Genomic DNA, 12229 nt, shown 5'->3' on the forward strand with positions numbered 1-12229 from the left:
GTGTCATCCACTAATTTGATGCTGACTTTCTTCACACCCAGGCAATCCACAGAGCAGCAGGGATCAGCTTTAGGGCCAGATAAAATCCTTCGGAAGAGATTGCAAACAGGATGGGCTGGGAAGGCCATTCCCCAAGGAAGAACAGACACAGCTGCACTCACTGGAAAATGCTCTGCAGAACCAAGGTTAGGAAACACAGCTCAGGCTTCCAGGTACAGATCAGCACTGTGCTGCCCTCTGGATAAACACTTTATTTTCATCTATTCCTACACTCTCAGAAATATTTTACAACATTGACACTTCCCTGGAGCAAACTCATTCCAGACTTCCCAGATCAGTGTGCATGCCTGAGGATTCAATTTGATCCAAAGTGTTTGAGTATCCTCATCTTTTCCCTCAAAATAAATATTCTATCTTCTGATTTTAATGGCCCAGAAGCCTCAGTAGTTCCTCAGGCAACCATTTAAAATACATTTCACTGTGTGAAATTAAATGAAAACCAAATCCAACTACCTCCTTCCATATTTATGGACAACCACAGAGTGCTCACAGGAGGAGTTTGAGGAGGCACTGAGAAAATACAAAGCCAGATAAAACCCTGGGTTCACAAATGTGTACTGAGTAACCTTAAACAGCCCCCTAAACTCTGTTAGACTTCGTGGGTGGAAAGATTGAGGAAGATTTTGATATTTCGCTGTACTTTAATACTTTAAAACATAACAAAAAGTAAAGTTATGCAACTCTGGTGCCAGCATGCAAAAGTGAGCTCTGCCTGACCTGAGGGGCTGCACACTTGGCAGGACAAGGCCAGGTTCAAGGCCAGGTTGGAACGGGCTAGGGGAACCTGGTCTAGTGGAAGGTGTCCCTGCCCATGGCAGGGAGGATGGAATGAGGTGGTCTTTAGGGTCCTGTCCAACCCCAACCATTCTGGATTCTATGACAGTGACGTGCTGGATGGACGCTGTGAGCAGAGGTGTGTGACAGCCCCTGTTGCCACTGATTTATTACAACTGTAAGAATTTCAACCTTGCATATGTCAACACAGCCGCTAAACACGAACTGTAGAGTTCTAAAACATATATTTTTTCAAAGCCAGAATTTACCATATGAACTATTAAATATTAGCAATGATAATTAGATTTTTCCAACTACTCGTTCATATTGAATATGCATTTTGAATACCATAAAATTAAAGACTAAAAGATCTCAGCAGCAAATGTATATTTATATCCTCAGTGCAGACATTTTTAACACTGATATCGAGTTACTCCTTTTAAATGGAACTACACAAGTAGAAACTTAATGTTTCATTCTCTCTTACAATATACGAGACTAATGGAGAAGATTTTCAGTCTGGAAAACTCTTTTTAGTTGAACTTATGCCAGGATTAATCCCCTTTCAGTTAATCATTTACATGAATGGGCAATCTGCAGAGTTCACACAAGGCCTGCAAACTATATTAATTACTAGAAACCTAATTACAAATCAACAGAGTCAAAGGATCAGCGGTACTTCCATACGGTACCATCTGGTACAATGGGGCTGGAGAGTTCACCAAAACTCCCCATTGCATTGTGTGCAACTTCAGCCTGAATGTGTGTTGACAGAGAAGAGCAGGTTTAGGCAGATACAGGAGCTGGTTGTAAAGCATTTTTAGGGTAATCCTAAAAGACGGCACCTGATCCCTGTATTCTGGCTGTTATTTCAAAAGTTAGTTCAAAAAAAACCCTGAATCCACACTCAGGGTAATGGGAAAAAATGGCTAAATGGGCAAATAGGAAAATGTCTGCCATGAAATGGTTTAATTAGAGTTATAAAGTATGTGTATTGTCAGGTTTTGCTTTGTTAGTTATTACTCCAATATAAAAACGCATGTACAGGGTGAAATTCTGTAAATGACATGAATATGGCACAGTGCAGTTTCCATTATGTCTGGTGTGCATGCATGGAAATGGTAATTTAATTTTATCAACTGATTTGCTCTTTCAACATGTGGCAAGTTTAAAAATTTTGACCAAAACACATTAGTCTTGTCTTACATCATGTTAGCCAAACAAAAAATCAGGTCTTTGAAACCTCAACTTGTATGGTTTCCAACCATTTTGATTCAGGGACACATAAAATCCAGTCTTCTTTCCACATAGAACATTTGGTCAATTTAATTTCTAAAGGATCTTAATGGTTTGCTTTATTTCATCACTGAGATTCACTCACTGGCTTTTGGAACTGAGATCAGCCACGCTAAACAAAATTTAGTGGCTTCATTCTTGTCTAAAGTTTGGCTCCAGTTCTCTCTGATTAATTCCTGTATTTCCATTGGGAATGAGGCAGCTGTGTAATCCAGCTAGTTTCTCCAAATTTCTCTCAAGAGCTGTGGTAAATGTAATGCTCTTCCACTGAACAAGCAATCGTGTTGCAACCTGTTGCCTTTGCAGTGAGTATCTGCTGGCCCAGTCAGTATGAATTTAGTACAGGAGAACACCAAAGTTGGGCACTTTTCAGAGTGTCTGCAACTCAATAAGGAGCTACCCCGCAACCAAGTGAAGGGCTGAGGACTGGGAAAAAAAATAACTCCCAAGGAATGCTCTAGCTTGAAGGACACTGTGCACAGCCAGGACATCAGATGATTACAGTGACTCTGACACACAGCTTTGCCTGTTCCCTTCCCTGGTTATTTTTCAATTTCTTGTGAAGCAAGATCCCGCCTGTTTCTAAGCCTCTGTGTCACTGTAAAGTCTGCTGTTTGTTCCTAATCCTAGGATTCTAGGACACAGCTTCTTGTTCAAACTCATTCTTGCAATTCCCAGCCTACAGGTCCTAGACTTTCCTCCTCTCTTTACTTATGCTTGTGGAAACTGTGCTCATCTAGATCAGACCTTTTGGGGAAAACATGGAAGGAAGTGACATTTAGATAAAGAATGTGATGTATGTGAACACCAACTTCATTTTGGGAAAAGACAGGTTGATCTGTGATAAATAAGCCATTTACCAGGTTCTGTATCAGTCCAGTTAATTTCATTATACAGAAATATGTCTCCACTGAAGTGGAGATAAGTAGATTTTTATCTTGCTTCAGTAGATTTGATAAGGAGAAGAAAGAGGGATTATCACTCTTTCACAGATTCCTCACTTATGACAGTGTTTAGAAACAGTGGATTAAAACCTGTTTAGATTCTAGTTTAGATTCTTTACTTAGACAAATCCATTCCAGCACTGCATTTTGACAACCAGCATAATTCTTGAACTAGTAATAAAATGATCTAATACAATTTTTGCCTTCCATTTTTGAAGACTGATACATTGCATCAGCTGACCCAGGTCTGTCACTGACTTTGTCAAAAGGAAACAAAGAAAAGTTCTGGCCCAAATCAGTGCTGATAAAATGTCGAGTGACAATGGTAAGACTACATCCACTTTAGTGCAAGGAGCTCATTCCACACTGATAACCCACTCTGGTACTCTAGGAATTGTGAAAGATGTGAAGTAGTTGACATTTCTTTTGAAATTAACGGAGAGAGTCTCCTTGTTCTTAATTCAGCTTTGGAATAGTAACTAAACTGCCCAGAACTCCACGTTACTTTGTCCCATTCACAACTCATCTCCTACATCCCTTTCTCTCCCTCCTTTGCTGCTTTGTCATTTTTCGTGCTGGTGAAGACCACCAGCAGGAACAGGAATGCTGAGAGACACACAGACCACTGCATGATTCAGAAACACATCCCTGCCTGATGCCTGCAAAATCTCGTCAAGAACAACTTGATCTTCTCTGGACAGGGACCACTGAAGCATCTTTGTGCACTGTGTTTGTCACAGGTCACTGCAGCCCACAGCAATCCTACCCCTGTGCCAGAAACCAAGGGCTCAATGCCAGGGATCTTGGGAAGCAGTTTGTTCTCTCTCCAAACTTACCTCATTAGATAAAACAGGAAAAAATAAATATATATCCTTATTATATTCCTGGTTTGTTTCTACCTCAAGAAGTTATTTTTCCTGGTATTAAAACTTTTGTGGTTTTCCTCAAATGCCATTCACACAGATTAAAACATCTGATGAAAAATGGATGCTGATGCAAGACTTTGGTTTTAATTTATTTGGGTAATCCCGCATCTTACACAGCACTTGCTTCAACTTCACTCAAAAAATTCCAGCAGAGGAACTTATTTCAAGACTGTATCTAGTCATTACCTATCAAGTCACAGGTTTCTGTAGACAGCTACAGACTGAGTGGAGTGGACTGAATACGAGCTGAAAATTATCTTTAAGCCTGGAATGCTCCTTTGCTTCCTTGTCTGGCTGTACATGCAAAGATCTTGACAACAACATGAAAATTATTCTCAGGTTATTTTAGCTGGTCTCTGATTTTTTTTTAAAGGAAGTCCTAAAATAATATTTAAAATCTACTATTGGATTTTTTAAGCAATGTTTCTGATTTTCTTCTTTGTAAAGAATGTCCAGAGAGCAACAAAAGAGCCATGAAGGCATTTGCAACAAAAATATTTAGAGAGCCACAGTCACTTGAAAAAAATCCCATATTAGATACTGCATATGTATTTTGTGTTATGCTATAAAAAATTAGGTTTTTTCTGTGAGGATGTGCTGAACTATAGCAGAATCACATCACTTTGCTAACAAAAAAACTTTCCTGAGAGTGATTTTCAGCAGGAATGAGCCCATTTTCTCCAGATTTAAGCATTGGTTGAGTGTTTGAGAGAGGATGAGGGACAATTTTTAGTTGTTACAGTGAGCACCCGATGAACTTGAGGCAGGTGTCCAAGGATTAACAAACATCAACACTGTTGTACCATCAGCTGACACGGATATTGGAAGAAACTAAGCACTCCCTGGCATTTCAAAACCTGTCATTTCTAGGAATTGGTTCTGGGAGCCAACTCCTGGCCAGTGAGAATTAAAGAGTAACTTGCCGGCTTGAGCAGTATAACCATCTGATCCCTGTGTTAGCCTCACAATATGCTTAACAGGATTTCCACCTTGCAGTTCCCCCCAATCCAATCGGATACGCAGTTCTGGGATATCACAGTTCTGGGATAACTGCTTGCCAATGGTCAGAACTACACCCTTTCTAAAAATCACTATGAATAGGTAACACAACAGTGAGAGCCAGGCAACTGCAAACCTTCTCTTGTATTTCTTGTTGGAACAGGAAGATTTTAAGTGAATGCATCAAGCATCTTAAAAGCTAACAACGGCTTAGCAGGTTAAATGTGAAATAGGTTTATCAGCTCAGTGTAGTGCTCTTCATGTAATTATGTTTTTACAGCCTGGTTAGGGGATGGTATTGGAGAAGAGCTTGTGATGTCAGAGTGGGGAGGGCTTAGGAGCAGGGATGAGGGCTAATCAAGACAAGTTCAGTTTGTATTTAAAGTCAAGTCAGCGTTAGTTAAGGCAGTTTTTGACATGTTAATCTTGATGTGTTTTAAAAGCTGCCAAACACATTACTGAGGCACCCTGAAAAGAAGACTTACAGCAGAGTCACACACTCTTGGATGTTCATGGTGTCTTCATTTTACCCAAAACTAAGGTCTGCACAATAGATGTAAGTATACATAAAACAAAAAGTGCTGCTTTTTAGCTTAAATGGTGATGCAACACCTGTTAAGCAATGCCAAGAGGTGTATGATTTTTCAGATTTTGATAGGAAAGTCTTGTCTAGCGACAGAAACGGAGCAGATCAAAGCAAACTTGTTCATGGTGATTTTACGTAAGAGCAGCACTGGAGTGCAGAGACTAAAGTTAGGAATAGGCAGAGGTGATGCAGAAAAGGTAAAGTATGTGATTAGCTATGTTCTGATTTCTCAGCAATCTGCTATATGTATTACTATGAGTAAATAATTCTGCATATTTGGGTGCAAACGCTGTATTTTTTATGATATAAACTTGATCATTTTAGAAATACTTAAAGATCTACTTTGCAAATGGAGGATTTTACTTTGGGAAGGCTTGTTATTGTGTGTTAAGTATTTTATTAGAAAATTTTGCATACAGATTGTGTTGCTTAATATATATACACCAATGTTTCCCTGTCTTGTCTAACTGTAACACAATATTCTTTAAAGGTAGCTGGTTGTTAATATATATATATTTATCTTAATCTTTGTGATAATTTATATTTTTAAAGTACAGTAGAAAAACCTCAACATACTTCCCGGACCAGTGGATTTCCTAAATCAGTGTGCAATCAGAATTAATCAAGGCCATCATCACACAGATATATTTGGCTCATTTAGTCTGACAAACCCATATTAGATTTACCCAATGAAAATTTTGCCTGTGTGTGTAGCCATCATAACAAACCCCAGTGTTGGTAGCTTGTGGAACACCAGTGTATGCAGTGGGATATATTTTTGAAAAATAATATCATAATGTAATAAGGGTTCTTTACAGTTTGTCATTATCTGAATCCGTGTATGGAATTAGCTGTAGACTAAGAAAGGTTTGGGCACTAATATATTGCCTTCAGAGCTAAAAATTCAGGTTCCTTAGTTACACAACATGTGAATTTCCAGATCTCCCCAGTGCCCCAGAGATATGGAAAGAGTGGGAGAGGGAGGCAATCCTAACTCAATTAATTTCATCATGGTCTAATCCTTCAAACTGGAGCTGAAAATGTTTGGTCTGTTTGAGTTGCTGATTTCATTGTCTGTTTACAGCATCAGGTGTGCAATTCCACATGTTAATCTCATAGGGGGGAAAATTTTGTATTAAACTTGTGACTTTATACATGAATTCATAGAACAATAGTGGGTTTAGTATCTGACACGCGTGACTTACACATATTTTAATATACCTGCAAATATTTTTTTTCATATGAATATGCACTGTCTCTTGCTTTGTAATAAAGCAAGCTGACCTGGAATTATTAATGATGAAAACTCACACCATCTTGATTTACCTTAGTGGTCTAAGACACATCAAATGCAGTTCTCTGTTTTATTGGAGGATTTGGGGAAATCCGAGGGATCCTGCTGCAGTATTTAAGATCCTGACTAAAGGGTCAGATACTGAGGATTCAGTATAAGTTTTCTAGATTCAAACTCTTAGATAGCCAGTGAAGTTGAAGAGTTGCCAAATGAAAAGAGTTTTTAATAGCCTTCCTAAAACCCTTTCCTCTTTCCACTATCTGGTTTCTTTTGGCACTGGAAGAGTTGTCATTTGCACTAGTATTTCATGCTAAAGCAAGACATAAATCCCACTGAAATTCAACTGCATTTCACTTGGAAGTACCAACCTTGCCCTCCAATGATTAGAAAGCTTTCCACCCCCAAGACTTCCATTTCCAGTATTAGTAAATAAATAAATAAATAGATAAAACCCTACTTAATTTTTTATGCTTTAAAATTAAAATTATTAAAAAGAGTTTAGTTTCCTTCTAACTGATCCCACTTAAGCCATATTTTGCAATCTTTGGGCTTCTAAAAAAGTCAAAGACAAGAGGATAATGTTTCAAATGTCATCCCTAATTATGAAATAAACCCACAGGGAAAACAAATGACATCATGCTTTTATCTCTGTGTATATAACTGATGTAATAGAAAGACTCATTCCTTGTAAACACCTTCTCCCTGTGCCAGTTTGCCGGGATATAGGGTGGGTGTGCAATGTCACATCCATGTGCACACACACACTTTCTCCTCTAGTTCTTGCTTGGTTATTGTACTTGGATTTTTAACAGGCATAATTCAAGCCCTCAGTGTGACCCCAGCTGGAGCCTTTGGGTGCTGCTACGAACACAAATAAATAACATCAGCCCTGTGGTTCTGCAGAGACCAGTCCTGTGGTTACAGCGCTGAGCTGAGGGGGAAGAGCTGAGCACAGTCCCCACCTCAGCTGCTGACTGTCCTGGATCCGTATGCCTCCAGTGCCACATCAAACAGCAGGACTGCTCCTTTTTCCTCCACCATCTGTCTCTCTCACCTCATAGGCTTTGTGGGATCTCAGTGTGTGTTTGTGCTCAGCACAAGGCACCTCCACCTCTGGTTTTAGTCAATGCATCACTTGCCTTAGTAGCATGCAGGAATAAGTTTCCCTTTGCCTCCAGCCATTCCAGGGGGAACAAGATGAACTTGTGTTATGAACCCAGCTTAGTTCCTGAAGGATTGAGTTTGCCAGTACTAAGCCTTGACTACTTCCTGAGACCACTGTGTTTAAAAACCAGAAGGAGTGACTTGCTGCTTGCAATCTTACCAAATAGCTGGGTCAGAAATGGGGAAACATTCGTGTCTCCAAATCCATGTGAATGCAATGCAAACTCTTCTGGCTGTTACATACAGTATAAATATAGTTATTCTCCTTTCTTTAGGGAATGTATCGTTCTCAATCCAGTTTTAGGATTACACTCTAATCTCAGTCCCTGAGCAGTCTGTGCCCACGTATCTAGGATTAGAATTTAGCCCCACAGCCTCTCCAATGGCACCTTACCCCAATTAAGAAGACATATTTTGTGTTCTTCTATGACATAATGTTAATATAATTGCTTTTTTGCTTTCCAAAAGTCATTTAATTTGTTGGCTGCGGACTCCAGAATAATTATAGTCTCTAGTTTTGTGACTTTTAGAATGGGTTTAGAGCAAGAACCCTTGATCCTACAGTTAATGACATTAGGAGTATTAGTAATATTGGAATATTTATCTTTCTTTAAACAGCACTTGATTTCTCAAGTAATCAGGAGAGGTTTTTCTAAAAAGGAAGCCAGTGGAAACACAAATGAGATTATGTATGATTTCAGTCATAAGCAGGGATACATGTTTATATGTTTGACTGATGTCTCTGACACAGATTAACTGAGCATTTTAAATAATACTCAGCTTCTTCCAGACAGTCTGTGGAGCCACTACTGAGTTACACCAAACATTGACTTTAAAAAATGCTAATTCCATGTGCTTGATATAAATAAAAGCAATATTAGTTAATGAAACCTTAATGAATTTAACTATAAAAACAAGTCTTCCACCAGGCCTATGTTATACATAAGACTATACTGTATCTTGCCAATGCAATTAATAACATGGACACACGGCCTGGTACAGGCATTTTGAAACTGCATGGCAGCATGATTAGATTTGCAAATGCTTCTGGTTCATGAAGTTCGTGTCTTGCCACTTCTCATCTAATAAATTGAGACAGAATTAGTCCTGGGTGAGTGGTTCTGCCTGCTGCCAAGAAGGGTTTGCTAAGGGTAAAACTCTAAAAGTAGAGATTAACTTGTCTTCATCCCCGTAATGTGCTGTACAGCCAGGATTTGTGCAATAGGATCAGAGCAGAGCCATATATGAATCTAACGCTGGACAGCTGGTGTGTATGAATTTATATGAACCCCGAGGCCAGATTTTGAGCTACCCTCAAATCCCAGCTAATAAATGTATCAGAACTATACTTTCCCTGTTCCCTCACAGAGGCTTTGCTGATGTGGTTTCTAATATGCCCATTCTTATGAAAATAGTCTGAACCTTGAGTACCCTAAATTTGACCTGCCAGGCAGAACCACAGCTAAGTAACCAAAAGAGGTGCTTTTCCAAATGGAATAACATAGATTAGTCAAGTTCAGTACCACCTCCAGGCACAGAGTTACACACAAGTCTTTACAGGATGTTAGTAAGCTAACTATTTATCCTACCTGATCAATTCAATACTTCCCTGAGCAGGAAATTCAGGGATAATTTAATATAGATAACATATACATACAAAACATGTTCTTTGTGTTAAAATTGAACCAAACTGATATTCTGACATTCAACTTGGAGAAGTAGATTATAATTTTGGTAGAAATAACATCTCAATTTTTTATCACAAATGCCGGAGTTATTTTTATGTATCTGAGAAAAAAATCCAAGTTAAGTTAAAAAGGATTGATTATCGCACCAATGATGTCATGAAGCAACTCCAGTGAAAACCTCATTAAGGAATCAAACCCTCCTTTTGGCTCATGATGATTCAAAAACTGGGTCAATGGAAGCAGTAAGCTAGAGCTTGAGTGGAAGAAAGTATCAGTGAATTTTCAATACTATTTTTCAGTACTATATCTTTTCCCTGTCAAACCAACACACCACACAGTCTACCTTTGCAAGGCTGGGTTGTTTATGTGATGCACATTGCCTGAAGCAATGGATGTTGCCTGAAGTGATGTTCTGTGAATCTTGGTCATCTAATCTACCAGTAAACATGGATCAACTCCACTGTGGGTGCTGCTGCATCCAATATCCCACATTCAGGGAAAACCTCACTTTTTAAAAGAAAGTTTTAAAGCAAATTCTTTAATAGTTTCTGCTTCAGCTCTGAAAGGAGGCGGTGTGAGAGACTGCCTGTCAACAGACACTGTATCACATCCAACACAAAATCCAGATTTGTTTTAGGGACTGCACAGACAGCACAGAGAACACCACTGCGATGCTGGTGCTACTGGTTTCTAACCACAGTTACTGCTGTGGATAGATATCTGTCACAACAGACAGGGTATATGGGATCCCACGTGGGGGATCTGGGTCAGAAAAGATGGGTCTTTTCCCACTAGGATTTCCATGATTCTACACTTTAGAGCTGAACAACCTAATTTTAGTCACAGGTGTGATTTTAGGGGCAAGCGTAGTTCTAGGTAGGCCTGATGAAGGAAGTGTCTTTTATCTGTGTGTCTTTTTCCCACACAGGGACATATTCCCCAGAATACAGCACATTCACAGCTGTGACTAAAACAGGGGATCGATGCATTCCAGCAGTTCCTAAAAAGCAAAAGTGGTACAACTCGTCAGTCATCTTACAGACCATACTTTGTCAGTGGTAATACTAGTTTTTAAGGGGTTTTTTTTCTGATTTACTAGAATAAAAAGTTTAAAACCTGGATTTTTTTTCTATTATGTCTATCTGGAATTCTGCTGATTTCTTTGCATCTTCATATCACAAAATCATAGAATAGTTTGGGTTGTAATGGACTGTTAAGTCCATCTACTTCAACCCCCCTGCAATAAGCACTGACATCTTTGGGTGGATCAGGTTGCTCTGGTCAGATGCACCAGGCAAAGGCCAAAGATCAGGCTGTAAGGAGGTCAGCATGAAGTTTAAAATTGCAATTTGTTTTGCAGAACATTTAATGCAGTCATTTATCCATGACAAGAAACCACCTAAATGGCTCACTGGACAATATGGTGTGGCAAATACCATCATCCCAGTTGCCACCTATTTTTTGAGCTGCTGAAAAGTTTAGTTCAGCACTAAATCGCTTTAGTACTGAGCTTTAAAATGCTTTAGCAGCTCAGAAGCACTTTGGCAGCTCAAATGCTCTTCATGAAGCACCAGCATCCTAAATCGCTTTAAGTCTAAAGTATCCTAAAAAAAAAAGGCAAATGGAAATATATCCAGCAGCACATGTTTGGGTAATACATATGTCAAGAACAAAGGACATGGTGCTAGTCTTGGATTTGACAGGATGTGTGCTGCCAGGAAGACCTGAATCTTGGCCAACACAGAAGCAAGCATTTACATTTACAAATCTGAAGAATTTTGTATTTTGAGGGAGCACCAGTGGGGTAGTCCAAGTGCAGCCTCTACTCTCAGTCTGAATGGCTGAAACGACTCACTTGTCTGCCTTTTGGAAAACGCATTTTGAGGCTCAGACCAAGTATCTTCACCATACCAAGGAAATGGTAAATTCCTGAGAAATGTGAATTACATTGAGAGCTTTCCTGTAATTCTTTTTTAACTCATCAATAGGGCAAAGGCAGCAAAACAAGTTATAATGATTAAGTTATAAATGGCTTGGGTAACAAAATATGGGATTTGGGTTCCAGTTGATTTTTGGATAATGAACAGTGCTCCTGTCTTTGCATTTCCCTCACTATTTCCTCTACCAAATGCTGGCTGAACTCATGGAGCTATGACTCTCTATCTACAGGATGAGAACACTTAGACATTACATTTTCCTTCTTTCAGAAGACAGAAAGAGTCCATTTCATCAGAGCTAAATGGAGATAGACATTCAAGCCCCTACTTTCAACATACTTTAAAAAAAGAAATTAAAACCCAATCATTTGCTGTGCAACTCTGGTTTGAAATGAGTGTTCAGATGTCCCAGCTGCTGCTTTTGGAGTTGGCCTGCTCCCTCTGTCAACTCCTCAGCTTAAAGCATTCCATACAGGATAACTTTTTAACATCCAGGCTCTGGTTACAGGACTTGCTTCCTTTATGACCTGTCTGCACAAATAATCCTGCTATAGATTATTC

Source organism: Chiroxiphia lanceolata, chromosome 10 (assembly GCF_009829145.1).
Source record: "Chiroxiphia lanceolata isolate bChiLan1 chromosome 10, bChiLan1.pri, whole genome shotgun sequence".
Classification (NCBI taxonomy): domain Eukaryota; kingdom Metazoa; phylum Chordata; class Aves; order Passeriformes; family Pipridae; genus Chiroxiphia; species Chiroxiphia lanceolata.